Consider the following 15,010-nt stretch of genomic DNA (forward strand, 5'->3'; position numbering starts at 1 on the left):
ATAAGATTGAAATGAAGTTCTGCATGGGAAAGGATTTGGCAATAAAAAGGCTCGAAACTTAGAGGAATGGATTAAAATATTTCTTAAAATAGTGAAAATTAAATATGATACAATACATCCATTTAGACAATATGATTTTATCTTTTCTTCCTGTCACTTCTTAAATTTCCATTGGTTGATTGCTTGGGCATAACCCACATCCATCTATGCAAATTTTGAAATTTGGAACTTATACATATTATGGTGTTATGACAATATGATATTATGATGAATTTGTAATATCTTAACATTTTAATTTTCAACTCTCGACCATATGAGAAACCTACAATTTTTTAATATGTCAAGCTTACAATTTTCAATTTATCACCTCAAACCAATACACCATGTCATGATATCTTAGCTCTATTATTTGAAGCCCCTAATCATATGGAATGTCATGACATCGTAATAGTCAAACTCTATCCTTCTGATCTTATGGCTATAGTGTAGCATCTTACATCTTCCTCCTTAGTGTCCTGACCTTATGATGAGCCTCCTGTAGATGCCACATGGCACTTCCTACTGCAAGCATTTCATTGGTCAAAATAATCATTTAGTCATTGCCATTCAATTGGCTAGAAGGGTAGGCCCGTCCACATGTGGGCCAAAAATCATGATTGTCACTATTTTTCAAGGGTAAAACATGAGGTTTTACAAAGCAACTATGCAATATACTTATCCCAACTCCAGAAAATTCATAGATTCATCATATTTTGTGTCTAATTAGACAAATCCATCATCAATTTCATCCTACGAGGAATTTTGATATGAAACCCCCAAATTCAAGCCTTAAAACCCTCAAAATCAAGGGTATCACCAATCTAGGTCAAGCAAACACTTCCAGGATCTAAAAATTAGGATTCACCATCCACTCATCATTTCTTCAAAGAATATCAAATAAAAAGTATACCTTGTTAAGCTAGATGTACGGCTGCATAACACCTAGCACTCATTTCGGTACCCAAATTAGTCGTTCCAGCACTCAACTTTGCATTTCATTCACAATAACTTGCAAATATTCACTTTTCTTGCATATTAGAGGTTAGTTGGGCATGTTAGTGCTATGGGTTCCATCCCAAGAAGCAATAAAGAGTACACATTGGATGGAACCCTTATTTCTTCATGTTAAACTAGGCAAAACTGTGACTTTTGGCGTGACAGCAACAATAAAGATTTAAACATGTTAATAAATGTATTAAATCTGATTCAAAGTCTCTTGATAACACTTTCCCAAAATGAATGAAAGATTACACCACCAAAATATGCTTCAAATGTGCAAGAAAACTCAAAAATTTTATTCAATTCTTGGCTGTCCGTACAATTTCTATACTATTCCATACATACCAATATAGACACTAGTCATATTAAAAGTAATTTACTTCAGGATTAAAGATGATTGGTGATCAAATGTGTATGGGGGGATCAATTATGAAGTGTTTATGCAATTATTTTGTTCTGGTGATATGGTTAGAGGTCCTGTTGAACAGGCCCAAGATTAGTGACCCCAAAACCAAGGGTTTGGTGGCAAATGTGTTGTGTAAAGGGTAGAACCCTAAAATATTGAAAATCTATTGTTTCTCAACCCCTAGAAGGACTGTTTCACCCTTTCGAATCGTAGGGTTCAGTGGAGTTGTGGGTTGCTGTGTAAAATTGGAGAATTAGGCCTTGTGTGGATAGGCTAGGGGTAGCAGATCTTGGGTATGGTCCAAAAGGGTTGATATTGAAACTTAGGGAGGATGTATAGATCCCAAAAGGGTATCTTAATCAGGTTTTAGTTTCTATAGCTATTTGGGAACTATTGGAGAGAAATCCAAATTAGTGACTGGTGAGAGCTACTAGCTTTAAGGCTAGATATGAATGTTGGTAAGAGATTAGTTGTCCAAAATGAATGGATGGATGGAACATGGTGGAAGGGCCATGAGGAGATGATTCACAAAGGAAGAATGAAGGTTGAAGCCTTGGAAGAAGTTATGGTGTTTGGGAAACTCTAAGTGCACTTGGGGTAGCGTGGAAGGTAAGTCCTTGAGGGGACATTGGAGTAAAGAGTTGTTGCTAAATGAATGGATTTTCTATCTCATATGAAGAAGATGGATACCACACACCACCTCTCAATCATAGAGTAAGAGTGCATTGCACTTGTTATGGCGCTTGGGAATGTAGTTTCTTCATGTGATGCATTGGTCTTGGGGATCAATCTCAATTGGGTGTCAATGTTGGGATTTCTCAACAAGAAGCAATGAAACTGGTTGGGATTCACTAGAGTGACCTTGGAAGATATAAGGATGAAAGTTTCAGACGTTTAGGTGTTATTCACCATTTGACTACTCACTTTGTGTCCCTGTTTCATCTAGAGATTGATTGGGACAAGATTCTCAATAAGGATTGGAGCATTGATCAAATTGGTACACTTGAGATCGTTGCTTGGAAATCCTTGGTGAAGGAAGGCTCACTCCTTTAATTGTGAACTTATTGGTTGGTTGCAGACCAGCCACACCACTCTGTAGTTTGCCATAATAGTAGAGAGTTGGAAAGTTCTTCTTGGCCAAGGCGGGGAGAGTTCATAGTCTCAGACTTGTGCAGGCTTCTTCCAACTATAGACACCTAAAAACCTTTAGAAAATAAAGTATTTTTATTTTCTGAAAAATTCTTGATGACATCATCATTAATTAATTAATTAATTAATTAATTTTTATGCCATTAAATCCCTTTATCTTAATTAAAAATATTTAATTAAGGAATCCCTCCCAAAAATGTTTAAATCTTATTTAAACATTATTTCCTTATTTATTAATTATTTAATTAATAAATTGACCAAAAAACCCAAAATAAATAAAAAAATTATTTTTTGCCCAAAACTTGGCCAATTTCCTTAAGACCACTAACCTCTTCCAAAATCTTCTAATCCTTCTTTAATTTTAATTAAAGGCTAATCCCATCATTTCCTACCCCTAATCCCAACTCAAAATATTCAATTAAGATTAAATATTAATCCTCATGTTTATTAAAAAAGTTTTAATAAATATCTCCTCAACCCAAACCCTTGAAATAAATAAAACTTTATTTATTTCCTAAAAATCTAATTTATCCTCATCCTAAGAAGTTCTAGACTCTTCTAGAAAGTCTTCATCCTCATCCTAGGAAATTCTAGACTATTCTAGAAAGTCTTTATCCTCATCCAAAGTCTAGACTCTTCTAGAAGATGTCTTTAAACCTAATCCTAATCCCCTCCTAACCTTGTCACATTTTCTAAAAATGGGTTAAGACTTACTAACCCAAGCCAAAGTTAACAAATATCTCCTCCTTCAACCACCCTCATTAAATGGCATCCACTTGCCTATCCGTAAGCTAATCCTAAACCATCCTAATCCATCCTCTAATCATTTGCACAATCCTAAGCAAGCTTAAAACCTTCCTAATCAAGCCCAAGTCGAAATTGCTCTCATCTCCTTCAAAATATCCCAACCATAAAACTTTATGAAGTCCACTAGGCCATAAATGACTCTTCCAAGTCCTTTTATTGCTCTTACAAGTCATTATGAGGGTCTTTATGAAGATTTTATCCCTTGAGCCTCCTTTGTTGACTCATCCTTCCCCTTTCCTCCATCCTCTCACCATGTGACATGTGTCACTCCTTGATTGGCTGTAAGGAAGCACAATCCATGTGCTCTCCTCTCATGCAATCTGAGCCCTCCATGAGCTTTTTCCCATCCTTGCATCTTAGCCCTCAATCCCTCAAGCCTCTTGCCTATAAATTGGATCCTTCCCCTTTGGAAAATAACACAATCCATGAAGTAAAGTCATAATGCCATTTTGAGAAGCCATTTTACATCAAAACTATACACTCAGACCCAAATTCCAACTCCATTTGAAGCCCTTTTTGAAGCATAAAGCTTGAGCATACATCCTATCTATTTAGACAAAGCTACTCAACAAGAGAGCTTCTCATTGAGAGAGCTCATTAATGGCTCATATTCTGAATTGAGAGCTCATCTTAGTCTATCTTGAAGTTTATGAATTTAGTTTAGTTTGTAGAAGCTTTATTTAAATTTGGTTTCTATTAGCATACTAACATTGCTCATATACACCAGCCACTTCTGAGGCAATCTGGACTGAGGCATTACTCAAAATTCATGCTAGGACTATAGGCCACTCCTATGCTTCGAATAGAGTGTTGAAATTGGTGATATCAAAATGTATTTCACAAATTCATGTTATGGGCAGCAGTAGTCGTGGATCATTTTAGACCTACCACATGCAAAGTGACCATTTTATGTTAGTTTGAGTTTCACTTGGTTTCAAGAATACTATAATATTCTCTACTTAACAAGGCCAACCACGTGAAGGTGGAAGCTTGTCTAGCCTCACCCCCCTCCCCCTGACATCAATCTAAAGTACCCATTATCATCTAATTACATACTTCATTGATTCATTCATCCATTTATGAACCATAACATTCAATCAATACAATCACATAACATTCATTAATACGATATAAAATTCATTAATACACAATACTAATCAAGACTTCATTAAGACATAACAATATTCATTAACATAAGATAAAAATCAGTATTTATATGCATCATTCATACATAATTACTTAAAAAAAAGTTCTTTCATTATCCAACAAGGTTTTTGAAAGAAGATTTTTAAAACATCATTTCTTCTTTTTGTTTTTATGAGCTCTCTTAAGAAAAGTGCTCATAGGAGCATTCATATCTGCATCATTCTCCTCCTCTTCTAGAACGTGTAATGTCAAATTATGATGGCTCCTTCTCTTTGCAGGAGCAGGAGGCTGCTGCACTAAAGGGGGCTCTGTTGCAAGAACAAGTGAATGGGATAAATTGGCATACTCTTTTTCTTTTTTTAACTGTTACCAGTCTATAATTAAGTACTAGTACAACATAACATGCATTTTTCTTACCTGACAATGCCACATCATGTACATTAACATTTTGATCCGCCGCCACGTCAACATGTTGAACACTTGGAACATGTTCCACTCCTTCGACATGATGTTCAACATGCTTTGAAATATTCAAAAAAATATTATCATGAGTGATCGATTCATTTTGAGCACTGCACATGAAATATGAGTCAATAAATTTGACTCAAATACTACATAGTTAAATCATGATAGAAATATCACAATATTTACTCTATGAGATTAGTTAGAACAAATGACTTATCAAAGTACAGAGTTGGAAATCATTATCAAATATTGATCAAAAGCTTAAAGATCCCTATTTTAAAATAATGAATATGTTTCAACAACCAGAGATAATCTTTAAAGTAGTGTTAGAGAAATAAGAACAAAACTATGTGAATGATCCAAATCATATAATAAATTGCCTTTCCAATCTATAAACCTGGTTCTCATTGCTCAAGAATACCCTAAATACATAATACAAGAAATGAAAACTACTATGATTTAATAAACAAAAAATAGCCAAGAGAAAACTCTCAGCTCAAACAAACAAAATCTCATGTACACTGCAATGGAATTGAGTAGCAACACAGACACACCTTCCAGTGATGAAAACTATAGTTATGGATTTTCAAATCATACAGTAAAATAGCCTCAACGATCTGAAGACCTGGTGGTAATGGCTCACAAACTAATATCAATAATTTGTGTTTGATATGCAGTAATTTAATCTACAACCACAATCAATCAAAATATTTTTGGCCTTCTCCTGGCAGGGTTTTGTCATATAATGTACAGGACCATAACTCTTGCTTCATAGTGATTACAGTCTATAATCCTCTTTCAACTATGACCAATATTTGAACTTAGATGGTGTATATTGAAAAAGACTCTCGAAAACTATAAAATATAAAGATACACACATCTTAAAGACTGGGAAGTCAAGTCTCTCATGTCATTTGAGATGCATATTCTTGAGGATGCTAATAAGTGGTCTTTTATTATATTTTTATTACCATGGAACCCTCACTTGGAGAAAAGTTTGAAGAGGTTGTAGTCTTTAAACAATACATTTTCTAAAAGATTTGCACAATGAGCATAGAATATATGTTTCGATAAGAGCATGCTTGGACAATAAATGGAAGGAGAACATTTCATATTTCTGATTGCATAATTAATTTCCAATAGCAAATTAATACCTCCACCACTATAATGCACATTATGGCCTTCGTCACAAGCAGGTTCTGTGGTAGGATATGAAGGCTGCAATAAAATGTTATGCACATTGTTATGTAGTCAATTTACGTTCAAAACTAATACCAAATAAGAAAAGGATCAACTATTCAATTTCATTTACTTTTCATCTAACCAATTTACCTGTGAGATATCATTTGGTGAACTGGATTCTTGAGCAAGGCTTATAGATTCTTTGAGTAGGTGTGCAGCCACGAATTTATAGCCTTCCTTCAAGGCAAGTTTTCTATCTTCATCTGTGACCTCCACATTGAATTCTGTGCCCCGCATTTTTTGCTTAATATCATTAGTTTTGTATGTATGGTTTCACTAAACAAAATTGTTTGCAACATTATATTAAATTTTTTTATTTCATATCATTGCTCCTACTTACAACTCGAGACTGGAGATTCATATAGCCACCAGAGCCAGGTTTGTGTTGGCCAAACTTTTCTACTCTCGCTTTTGTAGCCACGGATGTGTCCTACAATCTATGAACAATTTCAAACATCTTAGATTATATATTTACAAATATGAATAATTAGTGCATGATTACAATGTACGTAATACTCTCATGACATACCTCTTTTTGCCCTGTGCTGCTTCATTACCTCTATCTTCAGATAGCCTTTTCTCATTTGCATCTTCTACTATTTCATTCCACTCCATTGGTGGAATCATAGCTGGACGGTCGTACTTTGGGTTATCCTTAAGAGCCCTTCTATATTGATCCCTCACAATCTTTATATGCTTTGCTGCTCTTTTGAGAAGTAGGCCATTATCAAACATGTCTTTTCCAAATTTCTCGTCAAAAGATGCAATGAGCTGATTTTTTAATTCCATGGTTTGTAAATTCCACCTTTTTAAAAATAAATAGATTGTTAGATCAATAGCTTTAATATATTATAGTAAATGAAAGAAAAGAAAAATTATGTAGAAATGATATGAAACTACGTACCTTTTACGTATCGTGGGTCCAAATAGTCTCAATGTCATATGAAAAAGATGTTCAAAGAAAACATTATTACCTACAAAAACATAAAGGATTTATCAGTCCAAAATGAGTAATATAAAAATAGATTTTTTTACACTTTAAATAAAAACAATTTTAAAGCACCTGGAAGCTTTCGTTCTCTTAACGGAAACATAGTTTTCTTATTCAGAAATAATGTCCCTTCATATGAACCAGTACTAATGACACGAACTGCTCCAGGAAATGGATCAACTTCACCAATATTGCTCTCTACTAGTCTATCAACTGAAACATCGTGACAATTAAAGTAGACACCAAATGAATTAAAGCATACTTATGGATATAATCAAATTGAAGAAATTGACTAGCAAAAATGTTTTTTCCTCACATTCCATTAAGGATTTAATTCAGGATAATCAAATAGTGTATTAAAGATACCATATTTTTAGAATTCATGATATATTTTTGTTTATGTTTATGATAAGATAATGTGTGATTTTTAATCATCTATGTTTAGGATAGCTTTCAATGGTCCATGGTTTGTTATCACAGTGACAGTTCAAGAATATAAAAGTATCTATGCACATACATCATACAGAAACATCGTAGAGAAACATAAAATAATAAATTAAAATATATTTTTTAAATGATGTTTTAGTTTACTTTTGGATTCAAAGGTTAGACTATTTTTTCCATGTGAATCTGAAACATTAATTCAAAAAGTAGCACAAAATCTTGCCTACGTAGTACAATATATGTATGTATGTATGTATGCGTGGTGTGTGTATGCATGTGTTTGTGTGTATGCAGGCTTCTGTAGACATCATTTAAGCACTGATATGTTATTTTGTTGTTCATCAACTTGTACAAATACATTACAAAATATAGCAAAACAAGGTTTTACCATTTCTAGTGGGCATAGATGAAGATGTTTGCATGGCCCTTGTTGCCGACAATGCACTAGGCAATAGTGGACCGACAACCGAAGGAGGAGTCCGCACATCATAATGAGCTGAGGAATACAATATTGTTAGCAAAGACATTTGCAATGGATAAAGATCAAATCAGATACTAGCTAGAAATGTCCACAAAAAAAAAGTAAGTGTTATAATGTTGACGAAAACAAAGTGCTACTTACATGAAGGTTGTGCGCAATGACCATCACCATGTTCACCATGTGATGTCACAAATGGCACAAATGTCTATACAAGTACACATAAAATTAGAGATCAAGATCCATAAGATAGTATAAAATATTCATATCTATTGAACTTCTATTATTGCTTTAGTCGAATTACTGCTTACCTGCAAAGATTGGATTCTACGGCCCAATTCCATTCTCAGTGCCTCTTTCTCCTCACTTTTTTCACCCTCGATGATAATGTTAACAAGTTCATCAGTGTATCTTTGCTTGATTTACTGGGTGATGAACACAGGGTCAGTACTAAGGGCGATGTTATGTAGATATGAAGCTCGTATTTCAAATCGTATTTGATTAGCAGTCATTCTAGCTTTTTCCTATCATTTGTGACATTAAATATCAGTAAAATTTCATCAAAACAACTCCAAAGCCATAAAGAAAAGAACATAATAATATGACATTTGTTTCTATATTAACATTTAAATTTACAATATTTAATGTTTACCTCTACTGAAGGTGTCTGAGATGGTGCATCCATATCGCCCTGTGAAAAAAATTAGTAAGTCTTAGAAATCAACAATGAAATTAAAGTAATAGACTTACCAAAAAAAAATATTAATAATAAAGTAGATTGTATATGTAAATCATTTGTCTTAAGTTAAAAATTTAGTGTAACTAATGTGTATATCTAAAAAAAAATTGACATGTTCTACTTAATGTTTATATGTGCACATATGGTTTACAAAGAAAAGTTTGGTCATACAAAACCCCATCATAGTTGACATTGATCCTAGCTGGACATTTCATTGATCATCATGATCTTCATCCATGTCATCATCATCATCATCAATAACATCACCATCTTCATCACCATCATCATCATCTTCATCACCATCATCATCATGACCATCATCACCATGATCATGATCGTCATTAACATCATCATCATCATTATCACCATTATCGTCAGCATGACCAAAATCATCACCATCTTCTTCATCTTCACCACTGGGTAACTTTTGTTCCTGATAATCATTTACTTCCTCTTCTACTTCTTCAATTTCTTCTTCTTCGATCACATTATACTTTATCGGCCTTCCTCTTGGGTTATGTCTAACAACAAATGACCAACCTGGTTTCTTTGGAACACCAAAATAAAACACTTGCTCACACTGGCTTGGAAGAACATAGGGCTCATCTCCGACTAGCTCAAATGACCTTGTATTAATCATAGTAAATCCACTATTATGTTCAATAACTATCCTATCAGGATCATTTCGATTCAGTTGTAACCTGAACCATTTGACGACAAATAGAACTATTTTGAATGAATTAAAGTCACACTCAAGTATATCATCCAAAATGCCATAGTATCGATTTTTAGATTGTTGAGGATGTATGTCAGTTCTAGATGAAATATTGGTGATCGCGAAGACAACACTTATCCCAGAATCACACGTTTTCTTCATTTCATCTGACTTTTTGGTGCGGAATTTATAGCCATGGTAGTACATAGCTTTGTGGTGTTTGACCTGCAATTATTCAAACATGTCAAGAATATTTGCATTGATCTGTGAGTTGATATTAAACTTATGTGTGATGATTACTAATCTTATGCATACCTTTGTATCTCTTAAGCCATATATTAGATCAAGTACCATTTCTGTGACATTGGGATCTCCATTACGATGACCTTCTTTAACCAATGATACAACACCATCCCATGTTAATGAGCGACCATTTTCTTAAGACTGCTCAATCGATACCGTCATCCAATAAAGATTGTTTGCAATATACAAGTGCAGTGCATCCCACTCACGACCAACTATAAAGAAGACAATTACACTAGTTAGAAACAACTTATATATATTGATAATGAATAATAATTATTAAACTACAAAAAAATAAACTTATAATTACCTGTCAGCCTCCTCAATCTACCTTTCCCCCTCAGGAACTCCCCTTCAAATTTGTTATTAGAGTTGGGATCCCAAATGCGATCTACATGGATATCTGCTGCAAAATTTGGAAGATATTCAGTAATGTACACCATGGTCTGGTATATCATATATCCCTCTATCATAGAACCCTCAGGACGTGCTCTTTGTCGAACCAAGCCCTTCATAAATTTCAAGTGCCTCTCAACCATCCACATTGATCTAGCTTGTACAGGTCCACACAATTCAATCTCCTCAACTTGATGTATGAGGTAGTGTTCTTGAGCATTGAAAAAGGTTGGAGGTAAACAATTTTGCATTTCACACATAAGCTGTGGAATTTTTTTCTTCCAGTATTTTATGTTTTTTTTGTCAATTTCTTTAGATGATAACCACCTAAAAGAGATTCAACACACAAAACCACATAAACGAGATTTCAAATAAAATTATACAATAGATTTAAGAGACATCTACAAATATAAGAAAAAACACTTCTAACCTCGTGTATTTTCCAAGATCATATATAACTTGTTTAATACTGTTGTCAAACTATTGTGGAAGGGATAGAGGTAGGACGAACTGCAATCATTAAAAATGATCATTTCAATATATTATTAAATAATGCAATAGGTAGTACATTCAATCTTACAAATATACTGTAAATGGAGAACATGACTTACCTTGAGGAAGGTATGCCAATCATGTGTTTTCAACCCAGGCCCAAAATCACCTTTCTTTGATAGAAGAGTGCTTATATTTGCAGCAAACCCTGTTGGAAATTTTTTTTTTTTTATGACTTCTTTTAATGCATCACTCTGTTGCTCAGTTAATAACCAAGGAAGGGCGCTTGTATTTATGCAGTCTCTATTGCTATTTGATTCAATGGAAGCTTTTAGTCCATGATTGGATTCATGAATGTCGGTACAAATTTTGGCAATTTGTTCTCTATCACGCCTTCCATCCAACATTTTCCATAGTGTCTCTGTTACATTCTTTCCAATATGCATAGTATCAAACAAATGCGCAATTGGGAGATCCTTGTAGTACGGTAACCTACTAAATTGAGTAGGATAACTTTTCATTCCTCTAGGAAGTTGGTCATTGATGCCTTGATGACCTTCACAAGCATCAATTACAACATTAGTAAATATAAGAGAATATCAAAATACAAATTTTAAACTTCGGACGACAAATTGGATATTACCTCGACAATTTAGTCGATCATATTCCAACTTCCATAAATGAGGTGTCATTCTTCGTGGCCTTGATGATGTCTCTTCTTTCCCATTGAAAAGATGTTTTTCGGCAATTCGATACCTATGATTACTGTGGAGAAAGTGTCTAAATTCATCAAACACCTTCTTTCTTAAAGTTCTTGAATGATGAGATTTAATCTTCGGACCACAAATTGGACATGTGAATTTTCCCTTTGTCTGAAGACCTACAAGATCATGTAGAAGTGGATCATGTACAATTATCATGCACAACTTAAACATTTGATAGTAATGTGTAAGCATTATAACAGACCAAAAATATGTGATATTAACAATATAACATACCACAAAAATGAGTTAACCCAGGGGCATCATGTATTGTCCATACAAGCATTGCATAGAATTGAAATTGTCGATGTCCTATCGGTCTAGAGAGTCATACATAGTGATGCCATTCCATAACTTCAACAACTCGTCAATCAGGGGCTCAATATACACGTTCATATCTTTCACTTGGTATTTACCTAGCAATTGAATGAACATAAACATTACATTATTATTATGACCATTTTCATGCGCTATTTATAAATTAATTTAGATAACTATAAAATGATAAAAATACCTGGCACAATCATTGACAACATTATGTGCTCCCTCTTTATGGACATCCAAAGAGGAATGTTATTATTAATAACAAAAATAGGCCACACTGAGTAAACAGATCTCATATCTCCATATGGATTGACACCGTCCGCTGCCAATGAAAGCTTCAAATTATGAGGTTCTTCTTTAAAGTGTGACCATGTTTCTTCTATCTCTTTAAATGAAAAACCATCATCAGGCATTCACATAATGCCATCCTGACTTCTATTTCATGCATGGTAATCCATAAATTGTGCCAAGGTAGCGCACCTGAATAACCGTTGAAGACGTGGAATAATGGGAATGTACCGAAGAACCTTGTGAGGCACTTTTTTTGTTATTTGATCTGACCGATATCTAATACTATGACAATCAGGGAATTCTGCTGCAAATTCATATTGATTATGATATAGAATGTGATCATTGGGACATGCATGTATTGTTTGATACTTCATTCCAATCTGATCCATAATGTTAGATAATTCTCCCTACAAACGAGGCAAAATGTTTGATGGTGGTAACAAAAACTCACTAATCAACCTACAACAACAAATATGCATTGTTAATATCATGAATAGTAATTGTATGCTAACATTGAAAATGACAAAAATGGCATACCTTAGCATACGTGACATTGCTACATTAGATATACCATTCATAACCTTTAAGTTCACCAACAACACTATAGCCGAGAGTAGAGTTGTTTGGGAGCCTTTGTATAAGGGCTCGTGTGCCTCCTCAAGCAAAGGTATATCAAGACCATCTTCATCATCATTATCAGATTCACTAGTACCATCATTGTGAGCCTCTTCATCACCTGCCCCAATACCATCTTCTTCAATCATGTCCTCTGGTACATTATCATCTTCTTCCATGAGAGTGTTATCCTCAGCTTGGATATTCACACCTCCATCTTCCTCTAGTAGGAAATCCACATTCAGCAATGGACAAAAATCGTGGCCCCCTTCAACATGACCATGTTGCCTACAATGACTTTGGGCTGTTGTGATTAGAATTCTTTGAGTCTTTAAGCCTTTACACTTCTTGCAAGGACAATAACATTTATTAGGTTTTCTTTGGAACTGAGCCCACAATGCAACCATTGTCTCATTTTGTTCAGTGTTCATATTGTCAGGCATGGTCTTTCTTCACAGGAAAATATATCTACAAATAAATTGGACATCATGTGATTAATGTTTATATCTGCACATATGGTTTTTCTTGATTAATGTTTTCAAATGTAACTAAAATGATCCTATAATTTCTAGAAGGCATAGATGTTTGCAAAATGTGCAGTACCACCCTTCTACCAAAAAAACACACCTAGTATAGAATAATGGATAAGATCAAGACAACAATAATACTGGTCCTTCTATTGATACGCCTTTTGAAGGTTGAATAAGGTCATAATTTTGCTAACCCACTCTGTTTTATCTGCTATACTTTCTACTTTCAGCACAATTACACTATGTGCTAGAATAGAAAGCCATGAAACAAAGATCAACAACCATTTGAGCATAGAAGGTGCCAATTTAATATACAAATATGTGCACTTGCAGTTTGAAAATTGAACCCCAAAAAGACACACACCTTTTAGTACTATTCTGTATGAAACCTTGTTGTTGATTTTGAATGTAAGGCTTATAGCTACAACATCAGAACCATTTTCCTTTTTTGAGTTTTTAGAACTTGATTTAGCTAGAGCTAGAGAATCAGAAGTACCATCATTAATTCATTTATTCAAAGAAATTAATTCATTAAAAAGTTTTGTGGTGCTTGCTAGATAATGAAGAAAACCAAATACTCCATATAAAATTACACAATGGATAAACAGATAGAAACAGTCAATCTCATTTTTTCGTTACTTGATTTAGATATTTAAAGGTTCCAATTACAAAACAATTTTTGTATCCTTCGGGGAACTTTTGAAAAAGACCAAAAGCCTTTACAATCACAAGAGATCAACTTATAGTATACTTAAATGTTAGTAAAGATCTGCATTGTAAAGTTTCCTGGAAGTGACTGGCGCACATTACAATTACTATGCCACTTAGGCACCATGATAATTCCACATAGGCACTACGATAAACTTAACCATTTCTATTACTATGCCACTAGCGTAAGAGTCCTACACCTTATCAGTCAAATCCTACAACTCTTGTCATCTTGGTGTGACCCTTGACTAGAGGTGTATCCAACATCTTAGGATTGTCCTACAGTTGAACTAGTGTACCTAGGCAAAGGATTTCAGAACTATGAAGTTAACCTCTCATCCTATCCCACTTGAACTTAAGTCATGTTAGATCATGGGGTTACTAAGGAATAAGATTCCCTCCTTTGGTATTCGAATCCTAGAGATACATGAATTTAACTTCTAATTACAACTACTGAAGAACATCATCTCATAAATTATAATGATTCTTGTCCATGGATTAGTTTGGTAAGTTTAATTGTAATTTAAAACTTGGCTCCAATGGATCAAATGTCGCTATACTTGGAATTGCCCCACATCTTGTCCATTTGTAAGTTTGATCTGATAATTTAGAATTCATAAAATAGTTGAAAGTGTTATAATTTTCTAAATAGAAGAAATATCTTCTACCATCATGCTACATGCTAGAAGAGAGAGAGAACATACAAAATTTAGTTGTGTTACTGGTAGACTCCTTTGACTATTAAAGTTTCACTTTTATATGCTTTGACTTTTGAGACACAAAAAATCAAAGCTCATTGTTAAGATAGTTTCATATTATAGCAAATGATTTTTTTTCCATTTACATATTTTATTTTCACATTAAATTCAGTCTCTTTGGTTTTGTCCATCCTATTGTCAACTGATGCAACGGTTTCTTCTTCTAGAGTATTTAGTCACTTTTCTTATTTAAAAACTATGGTGATTAGAAC

Source organism: Cupressus sempervirens, chromosome 11 (genome assembly GCF_028749045.1).
Source record: "Cupressus sempervirens isolate cs-2001-9-10 chromosome 11, ASM2874904v1, whole genome shotgun sequence".
In the NCBI taxonomy this organism is placed as follows: Eukaryota; Viridiplantae; Streptophyta; class Pinopsida; order Cupressales; family Cupressaceae; genus Cupressus; species Cupressus sempervirens.